This window comes from Gorilla gorilla, chromosome 22 (assembly GCF_029281585.2).
Source record: "Gorilla gorilla gorilla isolate KB3781 chromosome 22, NHGRI_mGorGor1-v2.1_pri, whole genome shotgun sequence".
In the NCBI taxonomy this organism is placed as follows: Eukaryota; Metazoa; Chordata; class Mammalia; order Primates; family Hominidae; genus Gorilla; species Gorilla gorilla.
In genome coordinates this window covers 16841463-16867835 of record NC_073246.2, presented here as the reverse complement: position 1 = coordinate 16867835, position 26373 = coordinate 16841463, and the positions used below count along the sequence as shown (strand labels likewise).

General features: G+C 37.7%; 1 protein-coding gene across 1 annotated transcript in view; it reads left to right on the top strand.

Moving 5' to 3' along the window:
* Window positions 1-25974, top strand: part of NRIP1 (nuclear receptor interacting protein 1) — a 216895-nt gene extending 190921 nt beyond the window's left edge. The window contains exons 4-5 of the transcript XR_010132420.1: window positions 17560-17726; window positions 21816-25974. The gene's annotated coding sequence lies outside the window, so the exon portion shown is untranslated. The remainder of the gene's footprint in view (window positions 1-17559; window positions 17727-21815) is intronic.
* The last annotated feature ends 399 nt before the right edge of the window (window positions 25975-26373 follow it).

The window sequence follows — 26373 nt, the reverse complement described above, 5'->3', positions numbered from 1 at the left end:
TGAAATGAAAGCATTAAAAAATAGAACCAGACATTTGCACCCACCTTTTTTTCAAATGTAGAGACTTTATGGAGTATTCTGAACTGATAGGGTATCGCCAGGTAATGAATTCTACATTCTTTGTGTTTGATTCAAGGTAAAGAACAGTTTTGTTCACTATAGTGAATCAAACACTAAATTAATAAGAGTTCAAAGATAAGCACTGGAGAACAGTTACCCTCTACACGTATTGCAGAAAGTAACCTCCGTATTTTCTTAAGCCTTTTCCAATCAAATTGTGTCTTTTCTCTTTAATGCTTGTCACTTAGATCTTTATCTCAGTAGGTCATCTCAAAAGTCTTGCATGCTAGAATCCAGAGAAATATAGAGATAAGCATCACCAACATTTATTGATGAAACAACTACTTAATAACCTCCAGAGGTGCTCACACATACACAGCACATGAAAATAGTCCAGATAGAAAGTTTAAAGGGATTTCACAGTAGAAACCATGGAGATAGTGTGTGCAGTAACCCATAGTCATTGCTGCCCTCATAGTATCTGATCTGAACCTGGCATAGCTTCAGAAAAAGCCAGGTGTTCAGGCTAAAATGAGAATGAGAAAAAAGGAGAAAGTTGCTTTCTTCTTGTGTGAAAAATAGGGCATGAACATTTTATAGTTTGGTAGTAGAACCAGTTGTACGAGTTCTGCACTCGCCCATAGGGCTTAGCCTGAAGGGAGAAAAATATTTGTATTCAAAAATTACTTTAAGACTTATGGGAAGATATCTAAAGTTGGTGTATAGAATAAAGAACTGAGATTACAGTTGTATATCTGATTTGTTGGGAACACGTTTGAAACTTGAACTACTATATTTTAAAAGTTTTTTTTTTTGAGTGACAATTTCCAGTTCTGTTTTTGGCATGAGGAAGTGATACAAGAAAGCTTCCTACTTTTGCACTTCTTTGTGTGTTCCCTTATTATTAAGTTTTGCTATTAAGTATTCATTTACAGTGTTCTGCCAGATAATTTATTTTAGATGTCGAGACAAGATCATTTGTTTATTGGATCCAGGTATTCTGCTATTCTTGGTTTGAAGAGGAAGTAGCTTTAAGTAAGAAATTCCCACACATTATTAATATGTATGCCCCTCTAGGTGAGTATGTGTAAGAGAGAGACAGACCCACAGCTAGAGGCAGAGAATGGGACACAGAAAAAGGAGACAAAGAAACCAATGGTGTCTCAGGTAATAAAATTATTTGCAAAGTTATTGAATAATGATATTGCATTTGCACATTGTACATTACCTTTTCTTTCAAGTTTCAGTATCTCTCAACAGTCTAGGTGCTGTATGGCTGCTATTGCAGATGGAACTGGGGGAAACAGAGCAAGAGACAGATGAGGAAAAAAGAAATTATATGTATGTTTGCACGTAGAGTTCATCTCCTTTATTCCTCTCTCCTAGTTCAGTTAGTTGGAAGGATTCTGGTACTGTTTCTTTCATTTAACAACTTATCTGCTTTGACAAAGACAAATCAACTTCGACTTTTTGTGGCCCTTAGGGAAATATTCTATATCTATTGGTGAAATGGATTGATTTGATTAAAGCCACTGTGCAATCTCTGCTGAAGAAAGAAAATTATATTTTCCTTCACTGAATATTGAAGAAGAGAAAACATCTGAATAAATATTTTATGTTATATTTGATTTTAAAGAATGCATATGGAGAGGGTATAGAGATTGCCTTTAAACTTCAAGTTTGGAAATAAATACATATACATATACATACATGTTACATATTTATGGTGGGAAATATGAGTCAAGTTAAAAGGACTTAATAACTGAGTGCTTTTATCAGCAAATTAAAGTTTTCATTACACTTAATCAAATTTTTGTGAACTGCAGCAAAGTGTTTTTTCACCCCTACCCTCCCTCCCTCTCTGTCCCTCCCTCCCTTCCTTCATTTCTTCCTTTCTTTTCCTTCCTTCTTTTGAGGAGCTAAAATAAGTTTTTTTTTCCTTAGCATTTTATCTTAAAAGTCTGGCTATGTAGTGACAGCTGGCTTAAAAAGATACCCTCACATCCTCTTCCACAAGAACCTCTCTGATATTTCAAGTCAATCCTGTGCAGAAGTTTTGAAGTTCTAAAACAATCACAAAGTTTTATTGTTTCTCAAGACTCTCCAGGACTATGAGAACTTAGGTATTCAAGAAAGGCATTTGAAAGGAACAAGAAGTACAAGTATTAGCTTTGTTCCATTCAAGTTAGGGTAGCTGCATTGCTACTATTTTCTTCCAGGTAAAACATGCTTCTCTACGTTTTTTCCTATCCCCTAGTCCCCAGCATTGTGGACTGCGAAAGTATGTGACCATCCTATCCACAAGCAGTGCAGATTTTTGTTAAGAAAACAGAGGAACATGTCATTGACTTGTTATTAACGAAAGGAGGCCGTTGTCAAAATAAGAGACAATCTGAGAAAGAAGGGGAAATTCAGCCTGTTGCCACATCACTCAAGGCACGGCTGTACTTGGCATAAAAATTAAAGGGAAATGAGTTGAAAATGAAGACTTGTTACATTCTCTTTTGTAGTCAGTTTTTCTTTCAGCCTCTCCCAGGCAGGAGAATGTGTTTTTTCCAAACAAGGAGCAGCAGGGGTTATCTTTTTTTGGACAAGCTAAAATCTGTCTCCTTGTCAAAGGAGACAGATCAGGTCAAAGAGGACTCACCTCCCAGAAACAGAGTGCAGAAGCTTAAATTCTGGTTCATGACAAGAACAAAGGGTTCTTGAGGAGGAAGCAAAATGCCGTCTCACTTGCTGGGCCACAAATTGCAGCACTGATTTAAAAATTATACACATGGCTTTTCTGAGCCATGCCAAAACCCTTTTCTCATTTTAGTGTCACTACTGGTTAGTTTGTTTGTTATGTGTGACATCTTTTTTTTTCCTCTGAGAACCATGAAACTATGCAAAGAATAGAAAGATCACAATATGGTCTTGTGGATGTCACTGCTTGAAAAGCAAAAATGCTAGTGAATTAACCATGGTTAGCAGGGATTAAGAAGAGTAAACAGTCTGAAGCAGAATGAATGTGATTGCAAGTGTTTTCAAAGGCCTTTCCTCCCCCAACTTTTTTTTTTTGAGAAGGAGTCTGGGTTTTGTCACCCAGGCTGGAGTGCAATGGCGTGATCTCAGCTCACTGCAACCTCTGCCTCCTGGATTCAAGTGATTCTCCTGCCTCAGCCTCCCGAGTAGCTGGGATTACAGGCAACTGCCACCGTGCCTGGCTAATTTTTTTGGATTTTTAGTAGAGACAGGGTTTCACCATGTTGGCCAGGTTGGTCTCGAACTCCTGATCTCAGGTAATCAGCCCACCTCGGCCTCCAAAAGTGCTCGGATTACAGGCATAACCACCGTGCCTGGCCAACATTTTATTTAAAAAAAAATCAAACCTACAGAAATTGCAAGTATAGTAAAATAAGCAGTCATACGCCCTTTGTGTAGCTCTATGCTGATAGGATAGCCACTATCCACATGTGGTTACCAGCCACTTGAAAAGTGGCTAGTCCAAATTGAAATGTGCTATTCTACGTGTCTTTCTAAAATATAACTAATTCCTAATGTTTTCTGAAAAGTGAACATTTTATATGCTTCTAAACCAAGCATATAAAAATTGAATAAATATAAACCACATAAAACGATTCAAAAAATATACATATATAAAACATATATATTTGCATATAAAGACTAGACTCAGAGATATGTATCTGTGTTTAAAAGTTTAAAAGCCAACAGTCAGTGACTTTGAGCCTTTACGGTTATGGATCTGTGGGTGTAGTCCTTATATGCAAATATGTGCTTTGTATATGTATCCACATATAAATCTTAGGTGCAGGTCTGATTATTTTCTTGGGATAATTCCTAAGGAGTAAAATTACTAGGTCAAAAGGAATTAACAATTCTTAAATACTTGATTCACATTGCTAAATAACTCTCCAGTAAAATTGTGTCAAACCAAAGTCTCACATGATATTTGAGAGGGACAAGTTCATTTGCCAACGCTAGTCATTATGCTTAAAAAACATCTTTCTCAATTTGTAAAGAAAGCTGCATCTGGTTTTATTTTGCAAGTGAGTATCAACTGTTTTGTATTCTTTTTCATTTGCTTTTTTGTCTTTTCATTCTTCTATTTGTGAATTGGCTGTCCTCATTCTTTGCCCACTTTTCTCTGAGGAAAGTCATATTTTTGCTTACTGATTTTTTTATTATTATTAAATATTTTATTTTATTATACAGTAATGCTTCTAAACAGGTTTTCTTTTGACTTTTGATTTTGTGTATTTATTTATTTGAGACAAGATCTTGCTCCATCACCCAAACTGGAGTGCAGTGGCGCCATCCCGGTGCACTGCAACCTCCACCTCATGGGTTCAAGTGATTCTCATATCTCAGCCTCCCAAGAAGCTGGAACTACAGGCACCCACCACCACGCTCGGCTAATTTTTGTATTTTTTTAGTAGGGTTTCACCATGTTAGCCAGGCTGGTCTTTAACTCCTGGTGTCTTCCACCTGCCTCGGCCTCCCAAAGTGCTGGGATTACAGGCTTGAGCTACTGTGCCCAGCCTGATTTTGTGTATTTACTTCATATAAATTTTCACAAACTGTGTAGTAAATCTATCAGCCTTATTCTGCTTGGTAGTGGTTCTCAAATGTAATGTGCATCAGAATTTTTTGGTGTGCTCTTTAAGACAGATTCTCAGGACCTACCCTCAGGGTATAATAAACCTGGGTCAATATCCTTTAATAATCAGAGTAACAATCCTTTGGTGTGGCCCTGGCAGCTGTTTACTAGCAAGTACCTAGTTACTTCTAGATGAAATAGTTAACAAACCACACTGTGAAAACACTGTTTTGGATCAATACTTAAAAAGAGCTTCTCATAGTAATATCACATAAATAGCTATCTATATTTTCATGTATTAAATTCTACCCTATGTAATGTAAAAAATTCAGTTTGTCAAATTAAAATTATTTGTAAAAATTTGTTTACTGGAGTTGTATTTAATCTATAAAACAATTAGAGGAGACTTCACATGTGTGCAATATTGTGGCTTCCTATACTAAAACATTATATATTTAGACTTCTATTTATTTATACATTCTTATATTGGTTTTCTTTAGACTTTCTCAGTTGTCTTTATATAGGATGTACATATTTCCCAAGCTTATTTTGGTACTATATATTTTTAAAATTTCTATTATAAATCATAAATGGAATATTTCCCTAAACTCTTTATACATGACAATCGCTAGTGTACGTGAAGGCTAGCTATGTCTTACTCAGGTAGAACTCAGACAACTATTCAACTCTTATAGTCTCAGAGTTTCTAAGTTGGTTCTCAGCGTCTGCTGAAAGACAGTCACATATCATCTGTACATAATGTTAAATTATCTCCTTCTTTCCAAAGTTGTATTTTTCTTTTCTTGCCTTATTGGCAAAAACTTCCACAGTAACAAAATATATGATGTTGGCAGGCATATTTATCTTGTTTCTTGCTTTAATTTTACTGCCTAAAACATTTTAACATTTAACAATCATAGTTAATTATGATTCTAGTTATTGATTTAAGATAAATAGTCTTCACATTAAGGAAGAATCCTACTTCTTGGTTTTTACAAGTTTTACTAGATAAAAATGTTAAATCATTTTTAACAAAAAGCCTTACCTTGTCATGACATTTTCTTCAGTTATTATTTTGGAATTTATCAAAGTGGTCATATGGTTTTCCTTCTCTAATCCATTGATGTGATAAAAAATTCTAGTGACCAATTTCAAAATTGCTTTTAAAAAATGAAATCAAAAGTCTTGCTATGGTTTGTTATTTATTAATATAGTAGCCCACCCACTTGTCAGGATATACTGTGAATAATTTTTAAATGCTATTTAAATTATTTATCTTTTCCAATTGTTTACTATTTTTGAAAAATAGCTCAGACTCAAAGTCACCATTTGCTGTTCTGATTTGCTTTTTGAGTGGAAGAGAAAGGAATGGCGCTACAGCTAGATTCTAGGAGTCCTGGATAATCTTATGTGAGTCAAGTGAAAGTTCTCAGTCACATGTAGAAAAACGGTTGAGATATTCCCTGGGTTATAATTTTCTAGTATTGTATCATAAATTAAATAAGTCTAGGGGCTGGGTGCAGTGGCTTATGCCTGTAATCCCAGCACTTTGAGAGGCCGAGGTGGGAAGATCACCTGAGGTCAGGAGCTCGAGACCAGCCTGGCCAACATGGTGAAACCTCATCTCTACTAAAAAATTTGCCGGGTGTGGTGGTGCATGCCTGTAATCCCAGCTACTCAGGAGGCTGAGGCAGGAGAATCACTTGAACCCAGAAAGCAGAGGTTGCAGTGAGCCAAGATCATGCCATTGCACTCCAGCCTGGGCAACAAGAGCAAAACGCTGTCTCAAAAAAATTATATAAATCAATCAATCAATCAATCAATCAATCTAGGGTTTTATTTTGTGGACTTTATCAGGTTTTAGGGTCATGGTTACTATATATATATAGTTCTGAAATACATGTTAAATTATAGCTTTCACCATAGTATATACAGGTGATACGCAGATATTTATCAGATGGATAAAGATGGTCCTGACTTCTTTAATGTGGTACCATTTTGATACTTTAGCAGTGAGAAATATCCGTAAGTAAAAAGAGTTTCAATAGTAGTCTGGGAGTCTACTTTTTTAGTTTGTAAAGTTTGTATTTAGTCTTTTTTTAAACTGCATTTTATATTAGACCCTCAACTTACCAATTCCCCCAAATTGCATGGCTCAAATACAGCTTTTCTGTTTTTATATAAAATGCCATTTTTCTGGATGCCAATATGCAGAAAAAAAATTTTTCTTTTTGAAGTTATAGTTCGTTTTTGGATGCCTTTATAATAGCAGGCTGGATTCTATCCCAATGTTGTAGTTTTTAAACATTGTCAAGATTGTCACTTTCAAATCAAAATTTATCATTGCTTTTTCTCTATCCATTCGTGAAACAAGTTTCATATGAAAAATTATAAGTAAATAAAAAAACAAATATTTTTTCCTGATAATTCAGAACTTTATTATACTGTTAAATTTTTCCAAAGCAGGATAAAATTTAGTTTAAACCTGCAAAAGAAAGATCTTTGAATGGTGAGCAGAGGTGGATCCCTTCCTGGTGGCCCCAAAGGAAGACACTCCCTACTTTGCTATGGTGTCCTCATTTTACTCTGATCTGTAGTTTCCCATAGGCATCTCTGTCCAGCTGGTTTCCTTCTCTTCACCTGGGGTGAAAGAGGGAGAGGGAAAGGCTTGTTCCCATACTGTTTCCATTTGGAAGCAGTCCTGGGATGTAGAAGATATCAGATTTCACTGCCAGCCAATGAGAAAGGAAAGGGAAAACATGCCAATTTTGTCAGAGTTTTCAAGACTTTTCCAACTCACTTTAAGACAGGAATTCACAAAGATGTATTTCTTGCTTTTAAGAATATTATAAAGCTACAGGAGGTGACAAGTCTCATTGCAGAACTCCTACAGGAAGATTAGCCTTAGGGATATAGAAAAAAGAAAGTTTACTGATATGGTTTGGCTCTGTGTCCCCACCAAATCTCATCTTGAATTGTAATCACCATAATTCCCACATGTCGAGGGTGGGACGTGGTGGGAGGTGATTGGATCATGGGGGTGATTTTCCTCATGCTGTTCTCATGATAGTAAGTACATTCTCACGAGATCTGATGGTTTTATAAGGGACTTTTCCTGCTTCACTCATTTACTATTCTCTCTCCTGCTGCCATGTGAAGAAGGCCCTTCTGCCTGCTTCCCTTTCTGCCATGATTGTTAAGTTTCCTGAGCCCTCCCCAGCAATGCAAAACTGTGAGTCAATTAAACCTCTTTCCTTTATAAATTACCCAGTCTCAGGTATTTCTTTTTTCAGTGTGAAAATGAGCTAACACAGTTACTAACTTTGAAAGAGTGAGTGAGCCTTTTGAATATTATTCACTTTGGTGTGCTGCAGGAAAACACCGGAGGTTGACCCATGGAGACTTAGAGAGGTTCAAGATGTAGATATGAACTGGAGCAGCCCTCACATATTTGTGGTAGTTGATACTACAGGATGGCTTGAGGTATTTCAAGGATATCAGGCTGCGCATGCTGGTGCGTGCCTGTATCTCCAACGCTTTGGTAGGCTGAGGCAGGATGATCCCTTTAGGCCAGGAGTTAGAGACCAGCCTGGGCAACAAAGCGAGACCTTATCTGTAGGAAAAAATAAAAATTAGCTGGGTGTGGTGATGCACGCCTGTAGTTCTAGTTTCTTGGGCACCTGAGGGAAAATGATCACTTGAGTCCAGGAGATGGAGAGGCTGCAGTGAACCTATAACTGTGCCACTGCACTCCAGCCTGGGCAACACAGAGTTAAATCCTGTTTAAAAAAAAAAAAAAGGAAATAGGAGATGAGAGGCAGTAAAGAATCCTGTGATCCTATGAAATCTGTAGCCAGGCTTCTGGAAAAATATGGTGTATGGAACCCTGTGGACAAGAGCATTTAAAAAATTGTGGTAAGTGCAGAATAAAGCTTTGGTCAGTAGTAACTATCAGTTTCCTAGGGCTGCCATAATGAAGCACCATAAACTGCCTAAAATCAAAGAAATTGATCACATCACAATTCTGGAGGCTAGAAGTCTGAAATCAAGGCATCACCAGGGCCACAGTCTCTCTTACGTTTCTGAGAGATTCTTCCTTGCCCCCTTCTTAACCTCTGGTGGTTTCCTGGCAATCTTCAGTGCTCCTTGGCTTGCAACTGCCTAATTCCAATCTCTGCCTTCACTGTCACAGTGTGTCCTCTCTGTGTATATGTTTTCAGATGGCCATCTTCTTAGAAGGATGCCAGTAATATTGGATCAGGGGCTAACTCTGCTCCAGTATGACCTCATTTCATCATTAATTACATCTGCCACAACTCTGTGTCCAAATAAGGTCACATTCTGAGATACTGAAGGTTAGGATTTCAACTTGTCTTTTTCGAGAGGGACTCAATTCAACTCATTACAATATCAAATGTTATACAAAGTATGATGGACACAGGGAAAAGGTCATTATATTTTGCATTTAGGAAATGATTGGTGACTTTTGGAAGAGCTGAGATCAAGGTAAAAGCCAAGTTCACAGCAGTTGATTAGTGGTGTGAAGTGGAGAAGTGGACAGTTAGCTGTGAAAGGCAGAGGGAAATAACTGAGGGTGGCACAAGAGTGAGAATATAAGACTTTCTGAGAATCAATAGGTGGTCATCAGTACATAAGGAAAGGGTCTTGAGTCAGCAAGGATGCCAATCTAATAAAGCAATATTGGAGTAAATGCCCTTATCACGCAAAATGACATTTTAGTGAATAGACTGCATATATGATGATGGTTCCATAAGATTATAATACCATATTTTTACTGTATCTTTTCTATGTTGAGATGCATAAATACTTTCCATTGTGTTACAGTCATCTACATACAGTAGCATGCTGTACAGGTATGTAGTTTAGAAGCAGTAGGCTATACCATCTAGGTTTGTGTAAGTACACCATGATATTGATGTTCACATGATGAAATTGCCTACTGATGCATTTATCAGAACATATTCCCATCGTTAAGCAATACATGATTGTAGTTACTAAAATCCTACTAAATCAGGATGTATTTCCTATTAATATAAACTTATAAGCAATTTTAATCAATATTAAACACTAATACAAATATAGGTTTATTAGAGTGAATATATATGTAAATATAAGATTTTTGATGCTTTGCACTGTTTCCCAAGGTTCATAATATTATACAATTACTAAAGCTAGCAAGGTTATCATAAGACAAAGGGCATTTACAGTTTATAATCTATTTGTTTTTCTTTCAGAATCTAGAAAATAATTTTATTTGATTTTTCTGTAATTAAGTAAAATGCTGTTTTATTAAAATTTAATTTCCCCCCAAAACTTTCTAAAATCTGCAGATCTCTGAAAAGTTAATAATTTCTCTGCCAAGCATACCTCCTGTATTTAAGTATTTATGAGCATGTGATAAATGTGTACTCTAAAACACAAATAGAATGTGTTTTCTTACGTATTAATGAATATTTTGATTAATTAAGCAGATATTAGAATTGCACATCACTTCAGGGTTGTTTGATTCAGAATAGCATCTGGTTTCAGTGATAACGTGAATCATGAAAACTACTTATAAATGTGCTCTTGTGTTCTTCTCATAATCTCCTGTGGAAAGTAAACAGGAACTGTTAAAAATGTACCTAGCACTTCTCAGGGGCTCCTGTTCTGGCTTGGTCCAACTCTGGTCATGCAGGCATTTTTCCTTTTAAGGACAATTAAGTCCTATCTTTGCAGGCCATAGTGTTACTCATGCTCGGGGAGGCCACAGAGCCGGGAAGAGGAGCACTGAGCCCTGAGCCCTGAGCAGGTTCAATGTCGCCCCCGTCAGGAGCACCGCTGCAATGGAAAGCTTCAGTTACCATCAAAGGGATGCAGTCAGGCCAGAAAGAGAACTGCTATTTTCAAATACAAATGAACAAAACTACAAAAATGACAGAGAAGTCTTTGTTCTCTGTCTAAATGTGAGCCCCAAACAAATCCTCCCTGATTTAATGTGAAGTTTCTGGCCTGACCCCGACACTCTCCCTGATGTGCCTTCTACACGTCTGTGAGACAGCACTGTCTGTAACAGTGTGTGTCAGGTGCAGGGACTTTTCCAGCTGTCTCATGACTGTTAGGCAATATTGCCTTTTCCTGGGACTTTCAGCTGGGCTGGCTATGGTCTTTTTTAGATTTAGCTTTGGGAAGCTGCCCCCTGCTGGGCTTCGGTTGGTGTGAATGGCCTGGACTTAGGAAGGGGCACTGCTGTAGTTGGCCCTGAATGGACCCTGGACTTTGGAGCCTCCTGGATGACACAGTTGCTTACCCTCGTGTTATCAATCTGAAAAACCTCATCGAGTGATACATTTCCAATCTCCTGACTGTCCTGTGACTTATTCGATGGTATTAAGCAAAGCTCAGGTCAGAAGGATTGTCATAAAATTGTTGACTGGACTCTTTCTCAGGAAAAGTTTAGCATGTCCTGGCAACTTTTAGGCTCACACCACTAACTCTGAGAGGTCAAGGGTTTTATGTAGAATGGTAACCTCCTTAAAATTGAGGTTTTGATAAACAGAGCTACGCATAGCAGACTCATCCCTGGTCTTACAGAGAGGATGTCAAATGGCCGAACCATGTGCTTTCTCAAAGTCAGTGACAGCAGAGATGAGGAAGGGGTTGATGATGTAAGAGAGAGCTGGGACAAAGGCCAAGTCAATACCAAATGAGTTGTCATTCTCCCTATGCTTTTCATACACACCCAAGCGTTTCACTCGGGAGATACCAGAGCAAAAGGAAGATAAATGCTACATGTAGTTCGTTCTGATATAACTGTCACTAGCACATGGTGCACACGCTCCATGAGAACACTTCTGTTTCATTAATCACGCTCTTTTGAAAATGTGACTAAATGTAAGTGATGTCAATTTCCAGTGCTGCTTTTGCTTTACAAGTAGGCTTTGAGGATTTAACCATATTTGGTAGATGCTAATATTTCTGTGTTGGCCATGAGAAAGATTATTATAGTACGCAATGTAGTAAAATATTTGTCTTATGTAAAGAGAGAAATAATCATTTTTATTTACATTCCTGTGCAACTCGGGTCAGTCTGCCCTAAGGAGTTTTATTTTCTAAAGAATAAGCCTATGAAATGACTTCATCATAGATTCAAGTAACAGCGTGAAACAAACACAGCCTCGGGATTTTTGCTATGTGTAGTCCCCTTAATTTTCTAGAATAAGACAAAAGACTGTTGTAAATAATTTTGAATAAAACTAGGATTTGTTATTTAATTTTAAAGACCTCCTAGAGTTTGAGATAATCAAAACAAACTTATTTTGTGCTCAGATTAAGAGCAAAATAACAAAACTAATCTACTAGTGATAGACTTTTAAATGCAAATTTAAAACAAGATACATATCTTTCAAAGGATGATTTTCTTCTTGTCATAAAAGACAAATTACTGAAATGCCTTTAGCGATTTATATTTGTATATTGCATTTATAACAATGATAAATCTCAATTAACAATAGAAGGTTAAATTATGTCTTAAATGTAGGAAAATATAGGAAAGGTAAGGATATTTTTATTTTTATTTTTTTTAAGGAACAAATAGGGCAGAAATTACAGAGGCCAGCAGGGGGCTTCTTTTAGGTTTCTTTCCCTTTCCCATAAATTAAAAGCTAACCTAAAAATATAGTTTACTCTTCAGTTTTATAAATAAGGAATAAAGAGAAAAACAATGGCTGCTAAATTTTCATTGCTTCCACTAGTTTAAACAAGACACGTTTTACTTCTCTTTAGTTAATTCCTCTCTCCTGCTTACTTCCCTTCCTACCACTATTTTTTCTCAAGACCTGTAAAGTGATCCCTGCAGTCTGGATTGGCCGGTGCTGCCTCTGCCTCCATCCTCAACCAAAGTTCTATCTTTGCAAACCTTCCAGGGAGGATTTTAATGATGAACTCCCCACCAAATAGAAATGAAAAGTAAATTAAGAGCAAAGAAGCATATTCTATTTTGATGATTTAAATGGTAGTTATAAAAATCTAGTTGCACTCTGAACCTCCTTTTGAGAGGGACTTTCTGAAATCATGGGCTTGAGTGTAGTAGTATAATAGGCGGTGAATGGCCACGTATCATGACATTTTAAAAGAGTGCTGTGTTTTCCCAAGAATTTGAGAGTTTGTGAAAGACCTCCAGAACTAGTAGGCAGATTCTGACTCATTTTGTAATATAGCTCCAAATTATCTTTCCATCCTTTCTTACATGCATAAGAAGTGAATGTAAGAACCATAATTTTTACTTCCTTTTTGTGCCCATTTTATAAAGGTAGGCTCAAAACCTTAATGATAGAGCAGAGCAATTCACCAGAGAGTGAATTAAAGGCAAAATTGTGATAGTCTGTGTTATCCAAGTGAAATCTCAAGAGAAATTGAAACTGACATCATGTAACTTTTTAAAATAAGAATTAGGTGCTGACAGAAAAAAAAGTGGTATATCTGTAACAATTTTTGAAGTTCCAAGTAAATAAAAAGTCAGGAATTCCAAATTCAATATGTAAGACAAAAAATTGTGTTAGGATTTTGTTTTAACATTGATATGGTTTGGCTGTGTCCCCATTCAAATCTCAACTTGAATTGTATCTCCCAGAATTCCCACATGTTGTGGGAGGGACCCAGGGGACGGTAATTGAATCATGGGGGCTGGTCTTTCCCGTGCTATCCATGATAGTGAATAAGTCTCACGAGATCTGATGGGTTTATCAGGGGTTTCCACTTTTGCTTCTTCCTCATTTTCTCTTGCTGCTGCCATGTAAGAAGTCATTTCACCTCCTGCCATGATTCTGAGGCCTCCCCGGCCACATGGAGTTGTAAGTTCAATTAAACCTCCTTTTCTTACCAGTCTTGGGTATGTCTTTATCAGCAGTGTGAAAATGGACTAATACAGTAAATTGGTACTGAGAGTGGGATACTGCTGAGAAGATACCCAAAAATGTGGAAGCAACTTTGGAACTGGGTAACAGGCAGAGGTTGAAACAGTTTGGAGGGCTCAGAAGAAGACAGGAAAATGTGGGAAAGTTTGGAACTTCCTAGAGACTTGTTGAGTGGCTTTGAACAAAAGCTTGATAGAGATACGGACAATAAAGTCCAGGCTGAGGCTGTCTCAGAGGAGGAGATGAGGAAGTTGTTGGGAACTGAAGCAAAGGTGACTCTTGTTATGTTTTAGCAAACAGACTGGTGGCATTTTGCCCCTCCCCTAGGGATTTGTGGAACTTTAAACTCAAGAACGATGATTTAGGGTATCTGATGGAAGAAATTTCTAAGCAGCAAAGCATTCAAGAGGTGACTTGGGTACTGTTAAAGGTATTCAGTTTTATAAGGGAAGTAGAGCATAAATGTTCAGAAAATTTGCAGCCTGACAATGTGATAGAAAAGAAAAACCCATTTTCTGGGGAGAAATTCAATCCAGCTGCAGAAGTGTGCATAACGAGCCAGGAGCCTAATGTTAATCCCCAAGATAATGAGGAAAATGTCTCCAGGTCATGTCAGAGACCTTCATGGCAGCTCCTCTCATCACAGGCCCAGAGGCCTAGGAGGAAAAAGTGATTCTGTGGGCCAGGCCAGGCCTAGGGTGCCCATGAGGTGTGCAACCTGGGGACTTGGTGTCCTGTTTTCCTACCGCTCCAGCCATGGTTGAAAAGGGGCCAATGTAGAGCTCGGGCTGTGGCTTCAGTGGCTGGAAGCCCCAAGCCTTGGCAGCTTCCATGTGGTGTTGAGCCTGCACGTGCACAGAAGTTAAAAATTGAGATTTAGGAACCCTCACCTAGATTTCAGAAGATGTATGGAAATGCCTGGATGCCCAGGCAAATGTTTGCTGCAGGAGTGGGGCCCTCATGGAGAACTTCTGCTAGAGCAGTGTGGAAGGAAAATGTGGGGTTGGAGCCCCCACACCAAGTCCCTGCTAGGGCACAGCCCAGTGGAACTGTGGGAAAAGGACCACGATCCTTCAGACCCCAGAATGGTAGATCTACTGATGGCTTGCACCATGTGCCTAGAAAAGCAACAAACTCTAAACACCAGCCCATGAAAACAGCTGGGAGGAGGGGCTGTACCCTGCAAAGACACAGGAGCAGAGCTGCCCAACACCATGGGAATCCACCCCTTGCATCAGCATGACCTGGATGTGAGATCAGTAGTCAAAAAAAGTAACTTTTAAGCTTTAAAATCTGACTACCCTGCTGGATTTTGGACTAGCAGGGGCCCTGTAACCCCTTTGTTCTGGCCAATTTCTCTCACTTGGAATTGCTGTATTTACCCAATACCTGTACCCCCATTGTATCTAGGAAGTAACTAGCTTGCTTTTGATTTTACAGGCTCATAGATGGAAGGGATTTGCTTGTCTCAGATGAGACTTTGGACTGTGGACTTCTGGGTTAATGCTGAAATTAGTTAAGACTTTGGGGGACTGTTGGGAAGGCATGATTCGTTTTGAGATGTGAGGATGTGAGATTTGGAGGGGCCGGGGGCAGAATGATATGGTCTGGCTGTGTCCCCACCCAAATCTCAACTTGAATTATATCTCCCAGAATTCCCACGTGTTGTGGGAGGGACCCACGGGGAGGTAATTGAATCATGGGGGCTGGTCTTTCCTGTGCTATTCTTGTGATAGTGAGTGAGTTTCACGAGATCTGACGGGTTTATCGGGGGTTTCCACTTTTGCTTCCTTCACATTTTCTCTTGCCACCACCGTGTAAGAGGTTCCTTTCACCTTCCACCATGATTCTGAGGCCTTCCCAGCCATGTGGAACTGTAACTCCAATTAATCCTCTTTTTCTTCCCAGTCTCTGGTATGTCCTTATCAGCAGTGTGAAAATGGACTGATACACATATAGAAAAAAATGAAACTTTGATTGTTGGAATAATACAAACAGTGCAGCACAGACTGGCTTAGGGTCATGTTTCCCAAACTGGAACAAATGGCAGTGGGATATGGGTTATTGAAACCACAGGATGAGCCTACAGCTTATTCCTCTTGTGCCAGTTTACATGTGGACTGGGAATAAAAGATTAGAAATTCCAAATGCCTTTATGCTATCTTAACAGGGTCACGTTATGACGTAGAATATAAAATGATTTTTGTTATGGTCTGACATTTATGTCCAAATATGTTGAAATCCTCACCCCCAAGGTGATTGTATTAGAAGGTGGGGCCTTTGGGAAATGATTAGGTCTTGGGGGAGGAACCCTCACAAATGGGATTAGAGTTCTTCCAGAAGATGCCAGAGAGAGACTTCTTACCCCATCCACCGTGTGAGTGCATAGCAAGATGTCATTGATGAGCCAGAAAGTGGGCCTACACTAGACAACAAATCTGTCAGTACCTTGATCTTGGATTTCCCAGCCTTCAGAACTATGAGAAATAAATTTCTGTTGCTTATAAGCTACCCCATTTATGACATTTTGTTATAGCAGCCCATACAGACTAAGGCAACTTTTAAAAGATGAGCCTTCAAGACATTTTGAATATGTAAAGGTCTGCTATAGCTTGACTCCTCTAGGAATATCAGTTAAATAAATGCTTCAACAGCCAAACTATGAGATTTCTCGTCTTGGCAGAGTGGTTGATTGATGTGACCTCTGATAAGTCAGTTAATTTTTCATGCATTAGTCAAATTGCTCATAGCTTTTAACTCAATTGAGGAATTATTAGAAAATTAGAATTATAGAGTTGAATACTATATTACTTTAAATGATTTGTAAAGTATAAATGTATAAACATCACTGTAAGTGTGTTCATTCAAAGTTTTAGAATCTACCTCAGAGGAAAAGAAGAGAGGGGTTGGAGGCAGAAATATCATGACCTACTGCAAAAACATAACTGTGATTTATATGTGCTTACATAGCTTTGTCCTTTACCATACCTTAGTTCTCAGGGTTATCCTTCAAAACAGGGAAGAAATGCATTTTTATTACTGGGTGATTTAACCAGTGGCCAAGATTATGACTTATAACCTTGAATTTTAAGACTGTCTATGGGCATAATTTGAAGATGAAATTTAATAGGGTTCCTCTAGAGTCCTAAAAGAAGTCAATAAGGGAAGAGGTCTTTTATCTAGTAGTGGTTTATAAAACAGTTCCTGGGCATGACATCACAGTGCAATGTACTTGGTTCAGATTACTCCTCACTATCTATCAGTACAACTACACCAAACAAAAGATGCCCTTCGATATTATAATGGGTCTCTGATGGGCATTAAAGGAAATGTGTAAAAATAAAACCCCCAATATTCTTTCTTTTTAAAAATACTATATTACTCCCCTTTTCTCCCCATTCATGTTTCTTTTGCTCTTACTTGAATGAGAATGAGAAGTGAAAATGAATGTATGTAATCAGGCATTCATCAAACATAGTTATCTGTTGTATTTTCCTTGCTTGGTTATTATATTTTGAAAAACTTTGACAGAAAAATGTTAAGAGAAAAATGCATGAAAAGTAGATCAGTCAGTTGTAAGGTACTCACTTTTAATTAAAATATATCTGATCTTTTTTCAAGTGTGGGCCTTTCATATCTAATTACACAAAGACTTATTGGCAGAGAAGAGGTAGTTGATTTTCTTTCTCTTATATTCCCTCCTCACTCACAGTATATTTTCCAGTATTTTGTGTTGGATGCCTCTTTTAAAAAACCTATACTCAAACAATTATCTGCTGAAAAGCAACTTTAAGATTATTGTAAGGTGATTATACTAATGGATCTAATTTTCCATGCCTCATGCCTTTCTATTTCATGCCCTTTGGTAGTGACCTCCCCATTCTTATTCTAAGTTGGCTACATGACAAGAACAATGGGATTTTAGTGGAACTGATGCAAGCAGAAGCCTGAAATGTGTTTCTGCATTTCTGCTTTCTTTTGTAGACTCCTGCCCCTGCCACGAGAACACACCCTTTCCAGTTTGCTGGAGAAATATAAGAGAAGTCCAGTGAAAGAGAGCTGAGTTTCCCCAATGATGCCATCAAGATGAACTAACTACAGTTAACCAGCCAGCTGATAGCAGATGCATGAGTGAGCCCAGCTGAGAGCAGGTGAGCATGGCCCAGAGCAGCAGAGCTGCTGAGCCAGTCTCTGAGTTGAAACAAAATAATAAGTGGTTGTCTTCAGCCATTAAGCTTAATTTGTTGTACAGCGATAGTGTATTGATACAGGATCATTTGTTCCAGAATTCCCATATTAGAGATGAGAATACTGAGGCTGGGGATCTACATTTTCCCCAACTTAACAGAGCTACCAAACTCCCCAGATTTTAGAGTTGACAACTCTACTTATAAGTTATATAAAAGTCAGAGCACCTAATTATTGACAAACTTCTCAATCCTTACCAGCTAGTTCCAGATGATAATGTGTAAACAATATTTCCTGGAATTATTTTGATTAGTATTACACTTAAGGTTAAAGATTTTGTCAAGCCTAAGCATTACAGAAATTGTCATTCATGTGAAGTTATTCTCTTGTGCAACAGAAAAGCTTCATTTAGTGTGCTGAGTTTGTAGCTGCATTTGATGCTTAATGGGGTTAGCCCCGTGAAGCATATTGCAAGTGTCCTCTAGAGACTGGACTGGTTTCCAATTGATTTCAAGTTGCAGTTCAAATTGTTGTCTTTCACTAATAGCAACTACATTGTGTCAATTGATGACCTCGCAAAAACTACTGTAAATAAAATCTTAAACTTTGAAACTACAGTAAAGGTTACTCTGTAATGTACGTGAGACAAGCAATCATGAATTAGGAGGGTTTCCTTTCAATTATGAGTCAAGCTTCAGGATCCAAAATATAGAGCTTTTTACTGAATTATAGCTCATGGCATTGTATTTGGATTGAGAAGTGTAGAGATTCAGAATGATTTTCTCTTCTAATAGTTTGCTGTTTAATGGGAATTTTTTTTATTAAGCATAAATCTCATTTTCTTTAAAATACTTTAATATCCTAGTATAGTAGATTTTTAACAGTCTAAAAGTTTTAAGCTTTTTTTATTTTGGTCTTGGAGATAGACAATAATTAACACTCCTTAAATGCATTTTTCTTTCTTCTGATGATGACTTGCCTTTGAGGACCCGGTTCAAAACATACAGCACTGAACTGATCCACTCTGATTTTCATTTATTTATTAAGTGTTTGCCTTTGTGCCAGTTTTGCAGTGTCATCAATTGGCTACAATAAATCTATATGTGCTCTGAAGAAAGTTGATTTCTTTAGTCTTCCTCTCCCAGACTGTTATTTTTTCTGTGTGATAAGCTTTAAAGGACTTAAAGGGATAAAACGTAAAGAAATTGTTTTGAGCAGAAAAGATATGCCTAATAGTTTAAAGACCTATGTTCTTCTGTTACCCAAATTCAAAACAACCAATATGGCTATCGTTGTGATTATTATATTATTCTTAGGCATAAGTTATTGAGTCTTTCCATGAGAGAGCAATTCATCTTAACATAGTCTAAATCTAATAACAATATTCAAGTATTTATTTCAGATCACTTTTCCCTCCTGATTAGATATCTTTCTCCTCAAATGTTGATATTCATTAGGAAGAAGAGACCAAAGACATAGAGTTCTTTCTTAAGAAAGTGATAAACTTCTGTTAGGTATAACTCACCTTACACAAAGGGTGGATTGCTGTAAACTAAGGTAGAAATTAGATTTTGTGTGTGTGAATGGAGAAATCTGTAAACACATTTTGGGGACATATTAATGTCTAGATTCTAGAGCAGCTCCCTTTAAAAATAAATCTCTCTTACAAAATTTCATTCTTAAAAATCAAAAAAATTGAATCTACATTTTATTATTGCTAAAACCATTTACTCCAACATTTTAATTTTCCTTTTTCTCACTATTCTTGAACCTATTAAAAGAGGAAAAAGCAAACATGTTGGAACAACATACAAAATAAAGAAAAACAAAAACAAAAATCCCGAAGAAACAAAATGTCTAGTGTCTTAATTATATGCTGCTACGTAATAAATTACCCCAAACTAAATGACTTAAAACAGCATACTGAGTATCTCACAGTTTCTGTGGGCTGGAAATGTAGGTGAAACTTAATTGGATTTTCTGCTTAGGATCTTCCACAGGCTACAATCATTGTGACATCTGGGACTGAGGTCTAATTTTAAGGATCAACTGTGGAAAGATCCACTTGCAAGCTCACTCACTTGGTTGTTGGCATAATTCAATTCCTTGCAGGCTCTTGGTCAGAGGGCCTCAGTTTCCTGCTGACTGTAGGCCAGAGGCTAACCTCAGTTTCTTGCCACCTGGCCACTTCTACATAGCAGCCTGCTTCATCAAAAACAGCAAGAGAGAGAGAATCTGCAAGGAAGAGGAAAGTCAGTCTTTTGCAACTTAAGGACTGAAATGACATCCCATCACTTTTGTTACATTCAATTCATTAGAAACAAGTCATTAAGTCCAGGGCATACTCAAGGGAAAGATATCACACAAGGGTATGAGATTATATAGGAGGCAGGGATCAATGGGGCCTGTCTTAAGAGTCCATGTATCATAGAGTGGTCAGTTGTTAATATTTTAATATTGTCTCTCTTTTAGGGAAATATTTAAAAATATTTTGCTTATCTATCACATTTAATTACATATACTATGCCATTACAGCCAAATGTGAATATTGTAAGGTACATATGCAAAAAAATTACAAAAAATTTGCATGACATGGTTAAGCATCCTCTCTAGAGTACTCTAGCAGGGTTGGTGTCCAACTGTGTTGGGAGCTGTTTTCAGATTTTGCCCTACCTGTACTTTGCTGTCATCTATGAAAAGAAAAAGTGGGTTATATCTTTCCGCTGTTCTGAAGTATGCATCAAATATGATAAAGAAAGCAATAAAACTGAGAAATAAAGAGATGCAAGGCTCAGCATGATTTGTACTTGCAACTTTGGAGAAACAAATTTTTCAAATTCATTGATTGTGTATTGCATTGCAATAACTAGAGCTGTAGAAAGAGTTAATATTCTTTGCATGACATCTAAATGTGAAGAATTTCAGATATTGAGAATTCTCTGTAGTTAACAATATAGGCTCTGGTAACATAAGGAGCAGGTCATTTCAACACACACTGGCACACAAGAGCAGATCTGGAACTATGAAAGAGAGGAATCTAGACCCATCAGGTAAGAAACATTTCTTTCCACCTTTTCTCAAGATTTTCATGGACTCCCTAGTATGAGGCTAAGGTAGACATTAAAATGTCAAATTCAGTGCTGATTAAAATCCTGTTCTTCTTTCCCTTCAGGCTTATAGGAGGTTACACTTGTCAACTCTCTGTAGTTTGCAAGATTATATGACTTTCTGGCCAACGGATAATGAACAGAAGTGACATGTGTTACCATCTAGACTGAAGTATAGAAGAATGGGTCTGAGTTCTCCATATACTTTCTTCTTCCTGCTATGGTGACCAGTGATTTTTCAAACAGTAGAATCTATGTCTACCTGAGTTCTTAAGTGACTATATAAGGAAAAGCCCTGCCACTGACCAGTGATGGACATGTGGCATGTCTAAAGTGGTAACTCTTTTTTATGTTAAGGACCTTTATCTTAGTTTCCTATTGTTACTATAACAAATTGCCATGAACTAAGTGGCTTAAAACAAAGCAAATTTATTATCTTATAGTTGTGGGATTGAGAAGTTCTAAAATCAAGATGTTGTCAAAGCTGTATAGTGCTACTATATGCTCTTGGGGAGAATCTATTTCCTTGCTTTTTGCAACTTCTACACTATACCAGTATTCCTTGGCTTGTGGCCCCCTCCTTCATCTTCAAAGCTAACAGCATAACATCTTCAAATCTGTGTTTTCCTCTCCTTGTCTCCCTGTTTGCTACTTCTAATTTCACATTTTCTTCTCTCGCTCTGACCTTCTTGCCTCCATCTTATGAGGACCTGTGTGATTACTTGGACCCACCCAAATAATCCAGCATAGTTCCCCATTCCAACATTCTTAACTTAATCTGCAAAGTCCCTCTTGCTAAATAAGGTAACATAGTTACAGGTTCTTGAGATTAGGATATGGACACCATTGGAGACTATATTAAGCCATTCTGCATTGCTATAAAGGAATACTTGAGACTGGGTAATTTATAAAGAAAAGGGGTTTATTTGGTTCATGTTTCTGTAGGTTGTACAAGCATGGCACGTGCATCTGTTTGGCTTCTGGTGAGGCCTCAGGAAGCTTACAGTCATGGTGGAAGGCAAAGAGGGAGCCAGTACATCACGTGAACTCGTAGAGTGAGAACTCATTCACTACCATGAAGACAACACCAAGCCATTCCTGAGGTATCAGCTCCCATGACCTGAACATCTCCCACTAGGCCCACCTCCAACATTGGGGGTCAAACTTCAACATGAAATTTGGAGGGGACAAACATCCACGTCATATCAGATATCATTATTTAACCTAACATATCCTTGGAATTAGGGGTTGATGTGTTACTGCAGCATAGTTTAATGTATGCTGAGGAATATGGAAGCCACAGTAAGTTAATACTAAAATCTCACTGGACATTAACTATAGAAGTATGCCCAAGGTAACTATTTAGTAGACATAATCAGCCTCAACTTTTTGTTGTCTTCATGAGGTTGCAAATTATGGAACTTGCTTATGAAAGTTATATACAAAATGCACAAAACTGAGAATTGTCCGTCACCCTCTGGTTTCTGGTTTCTAGGATTTCCAGGCAAGATAAACACCAAATGACACCGAAATATGATCTATTCCTATTTGGGTATTTATATATCACACATTACATGTGATGAAGTTACAACATAACTTAGGATATTAGGTATAAGATCTGAAACAAGTGAAAATATCTTTCTAAAGTATATCTAATGACAGCAATAATCACATTTTATTTATCAGATTGTTTTCTATCTGGACAAAAAAACTTAATCTATTGATAATACCTTATGTGGTATTACATAGCATAATTACATAATGTAATTACATATGTTCAGCTGTATTATTTTATGTTCTACTAGGTGGAATCTTATGGAAGTTTTCATTTAAAAAAGCAATTATTTTTGTGTACATGTCTATATAAGACATAAGCAGATCAAGACAGATGATTAGGATATACGCAGCAAGACTACAATAAAATTTTGTGGGTTTGAGTATTATCTCACATATGAGAAGAAGCTAATGGGTATGGAGCTTGTGCTAATATTTTATTATTTCAACTCTAGAAGATCATGTACTCAACCACTGATTTATTCATGAATCCATCTATTTATCCTTTCAACATTCCTTCACTATCGACTAGGATGATACTGTAGTTCATCAATAAGAATATATAGGTTTTGGAGAGAGATTGACACCTAAATTTCAAACTCAGCTTCACCACTTACTAACTGTATTGAGCTAGGTAAACACAGCCTCTCTGCCCCTTAGTCAGAGGTAAGCATGATAATAATGTTTACAGTTAAGGATTATTGTGAAAATTAGTGATCATGTACATCAAACACTTGGTGTGCTGTAACCATTCAACAGATGATAATGGAAACTCTGGTTGTTATTTGCCAGAAATCAGGATGCGAAGATGGAAAACACATAACTCCTCCCTCTAAATAACTGAAGTGGAAGCAAATGACTACAGTGTAGATTAGAGTTACCAATAAGCTATGGATCAGAGGGAAGAGAATGATTTAGTTTTTGGGAGAGTCATAAAGGGTCTGCATGATAGATGACTTTTGAGATGGCTTAGAAGGAGTGAATTGGGTGTCTGAAAGAGGAGACATTTTAATTAGGAGCAATATGTGTAGTTATACGACATATTAAAGGAGAGAGAGAATAAAAGAAATCTTAAGTAATTTGGTTTATCTAGAGCACGAGGCTTTTCAAAACTCACTTTTCGGGTTTCTCAAAGAACTTAACACAGATCTACCATTGACCTGGCAATCTGATTTCCGGTATATACCCAAAGGACTATAACTCGCTCTAACAGAAAGACACATGCACCCATATGTTCATGCCAGCACTATTCACATTCACAAAGACATGGGATTAACCTAGATGCCCATCAATAGTGGATTATGAAGAAAATGTGGTACATATACACAATGGAATACTATGCAGCCACAAAAGAAAATGAAATAATGTCCTTTGCTGCAATGTGAATGAAGCTGGAGGCCATTATCCTAAGCAAATTAATGCGGAACAGCAGACCACATACCCCATGTTCTCATTTATAAGTGGGAACTAAACATTGAGCACACATGGATACAAAGATGAGAACGTAGACACTAGGGCCTACTTGAGGGTGGGAGGATGGTGAGGGTAAAAAAACTACCTATCAGGTACTATGCTCACTACCTGGGTGATGAAATCATTTGTATACCAAACTCCAATGACACACATTATACCCATGTAACAAACCTGCACATGTATCCCCTGAGCCTAAAATAAAAGACGAGAAAAAAAAACTCTTCCCTTCCTCATCATTCTGTTCTTTGAAGAGTCCAGTGTGGCATCAGTGGGCCTAAGAATCAGAAAAGTCGTCCACTCATTCTCTAATGCCTCTGCTGTACTGAATATATATATCCTAAATACATAGCATCTACCACTTTTGTAACCTTTTTTGTTTGCTTTTCCTCTCTACTAGGTTGTAAATTTCACAAGTTTAGTGACCACCATTTATTCATCATTATATCTCTGCCATTTACAAGAACACATATTAAGTAATTATAATAAAGATTTCTTGAATGAATGAATAAATCGTGTGGCCATGGTAGAAGATTAGAAGAAGTCTGAGTGAATTAGCTAAGCAAAAGATTTTATTTTGTTCTTATGTTAGTAACAGAGAGACATATTCAAGGAGAAGATTGAGGAACCAAGACAGTAAAGTTTACAGTATCATAACTGTCCAAGACATGAGCTCAGGGAGAGTGGTGGGGATTGAGGGGAAAAGACAGATTCCAGACATATTTATGACTTAGAATGAACAAATCTTGGGAATTGTTTGGTAATGAGCATAATTGAAATTACTGCTGGATGACAATATTTAAAGAAACATTCCATTTTGAGCATGTGGAGTTTGAAGTTCCTGTGGAGTACCTATCAAGGAACAGCTGCAAATATTTTATAGGAAGACTGAAGAGTAGCTAGTGTTAGAGAGAAATTTAGGGACATAGGTGAGATTAAAACTGTGAGGATGGTTGAGATCACTCAAGGAAAGTATATGCAGACTGAGAAAAGGAAGGAATCAAGGAAAGAATTATGAAGAAAAGGAGAAAAATGAACTAGAAGAACAGATTAAGAAAGAAAAATCAGAAAGAGGAAAACTTGGAGGATTTCGTGTAATTGAAGCTAAGTGAGTTCCAGGAAGACAAGTATCACTAAACAAAAATAAAAATAAAGTTATTTGAATTTTGAACCACATTTATTGAAAGGAGCAGCTAAGAAGCTTGTAGTAGCCTTAGTTGCCACATTTTTTTGTAGTCGTAAAGGAGAAGCCAGTTTAAAATGAGTTCAGTGGCTGGGTGTGGTGGCTCATGCCTGTAATCTCAGCACTTTAGGAGGCCAAGGTAGTTGGATCATCTGAAGTTGGGAGTTCAAGACCAGCCCGACCAACATGGAGAAACCCTGTCTCTACTAAAAACACAAAATTATCCAGGCATGGTGGTGCATGCCTGTAATTCCAGCTACTCTGGAGGCTGAGGCAGGAGAATCACTTGAAATGGGGAGGCAGAGGTTGCGGTGAGCCAAGATTGCGCCACTGGACTCCAGCCTGGGCAACAAGAGTGAAACTCCGTCCCAAGAAAAGGAAAAAAAAGAGTTCATAGACAGTTGTTCAGAAAGGAGTGAATACAGAATCTTCTTTCTAGAATATTCTGACCTGAAAAATGAAGATAGGACAGTTATCAAAAGGTCAGGCAGGGTAAATGGGGATCATTTAAGTATGTGAGAGCCCCAACCATATTATGGCCTGAGAGAGAAAGACACTGGAGAATAAGTGATTGAAAACACCAGACTAATATAGGATTATTAATGGAGCAAAGTTTATGAGGCAATTAGGCAGGATAAGTGGAGAAAATGGTGACAAAGCTCTGTGCTGCTCCATATGCTTGAAGGAGTAGAAAAGATAATTGTACAATCAACAGTGGTTATCAAGTGGTCGTAATATGCTAGCTATGTCTGTAATTGTTTAGGGCATTTATTTGGAGGCATGGCTCACTTTTTCAGCAAATATTTATTGAAGTTGTTCTATGTAGCTAGCACTGAGACAGGTTCTTTCACATTTACAGCATAATTCAATCTGAGGATAGGTATTTTTTTTAATTGTACTTTAAGTTCTGGGGTACATGTGCAGAACATGCAGGTTTGTTACATAGGTATACATGAGCTATGGTGTTCGCTGCATCCCAACCCGTCATCTACATTAGGTATTTTTCCTAATGCTACCCCTCCCCTAGGCCCCCACCCTCCGACAGGCCCCGGTGTGTGATATTCCCCTCCCTGTGTCCATGTGTTCTCATTGTTCAACTCCCACTTGTGAGTGAGAACATGCAGTGTTTGGCTTTCTGTTCCTGTGTTAGTTTGCTGAGGATGATGGTTTCCAGTTTCATCCATGTCTCTGCAAAGGACATGAACTCATCCTTTTTTATGGCTGCATGGTATTCCATGGTATATATGTGCCATATTTTCTTTATCCAGTGTATCATTGATTGGCATTTTGGTTGGT